Source organism: Anoplophora glabripennis, unplaced genomic scaffold, assembly GCF_000390285.2.
Source record: "Anoplophora glabripennis isolate ALB-LARVAE unplaced genomic scaffold, Agla_2.0 scaffold391, whole genome shotgun sequence".
NCBI lineage: Eukaryota > Metazoa > Arthropoda > Insecta > Coleoptera > Cerambycidae > Anoplophora > Anoplophora glabripennis.
Window position 1 is genome coordinate 50,539 of NW_019416467.1, and position 1,812 is coordinate 52,350.

The window sequence follows — 1,812 nt, forward strand, 5'->3', positions numbered from 1 at the left end:
ACAGAACGGTTCACTCGAGGTTAAAAAAAAACTTTACATGAAGTATTATCTACAGTTTTTTTTCTTTATTTTTTGCGTATTTTGCAACCTGTGAAAAAAAATAAAAAGTTAATGAAATAAACCCTTGCGCCAAAAGGCTCAGTCAATGGTTATTTTTATAAAACTAGTTTTGTCTAACCAAAAATCACACACTGAAAAAAAAACATACAAAATACACATACATGCCGGCTGTAACTTTGAATTATGACCATATTTATATGGGGGCTGCCTCTGACTTTTAGAAACACATATCATAAGTTTGTTTCCTCAAATTCTGTCATGAAACCTGATTTTTTTTACTTTTTTTTCGTAATTTTTCATGTCCCGCCACTGGACAAGCTAGAGTGGCCTCAAATAACGGCGCGTGTAGTCGCAGCACATATACACATGAGGACTGCGGAATGTATTGTTGCCAAATGTCATAATTTAAATAAAAGGTTGAGAATTTTACTAAAAGGCAAATTTACTGCTTTTTGTCGCGTTACTTTTATTGAGTGGGAGCTCTATAATCCCACATAAACGAAAATTTACTTTTTTTAAATATAAACAATACCTAACGAATTAACAAAAAAATCAAACAGTAATAAATAAATAATAATAAATAAAATACACAAAAATAAGTAGATCTACAGGCTGTTACAAATTCGCTTCTCACTACAGGGATAGCGAAATCGGTAAGAAATACAAACTAGCTTAAATTAGGGACCAACATTATGCCACTAAAAAATCAAGTCTAACATGATTAGTTCTTGAAATATTTGAAAAAAAAACGAAATTTTGGAAATCCATGTTTCATTTTAGCCTTGTTTGAGGTGATATTGAAAAAAGAAGAACACTTTCTCATGGCCACTTTTTGACCGCTATCGAATGGCATAATCAGTTTTTCTATGTAACCTTTCGTCTCTCCAGGACCATCATCAACTTCATTTTTTTTAAATACGACCCTGGAAATTTTATTACATTTTTTCGCAAACTTTCATGACCTCCAATACTGTACTGACTCAGTCCGAACGATTCAGACGTCTTGTCTCGAAAAATTCATCTTCATTCATTTGTTCCAAATTTATCTAAATTCATTATTTAGATTTCTTTGTTTATTGAATTATCGTACACTGTAAGTGTCGTTAGACTCTGTGAAATCCGTCTAGTTATTTAAACTATTACCACCACGTATTAAAATAAAACATTATTAGAGTTTTATTCCCGTGTCCATAGTTATTTCTAGGCTTCTCGAGTGCTCAAAATTCAAACAATTTCCGATCTATTTTTTTCAGGATATTCATCCAAATACATCTGACATACTCGTTCACAATTGCGGTTACAGATATAATAAATTCCGATAATATTACGCTGATCTTCATTTTCAACCTTTGCCAAATGTTTTTGAATATTTACTGAAATTTTTTAAAGAATAATATTCAGTTGGCGTTTTGGTTGTTCATATGCGTTTTTAAGAATTAATTTGTCATAATAAAATTAAAATTATTGTAATAATGTTTTTATTTTGACGCAACAACTTATTGAGTTAGTATGACCAAGTGATGGTAATAGTTAATAATAATAAATGTTTTATTGCAACGTGTGGTGGTGATAGTTTATATAACTAGATGGATTTCACAAGGTCTAACGACACTTACAGTGTACGATAATTTAGATAAATTTGGAACGAATACACTGAAGATGAATTTTTCGAGACAAAACGTCTGAATCTGGTTCGAGCTGAGGCAGTATAGTATTGGGGGTTATGAAGGCTTGCAAAAAATGTAATAAAAT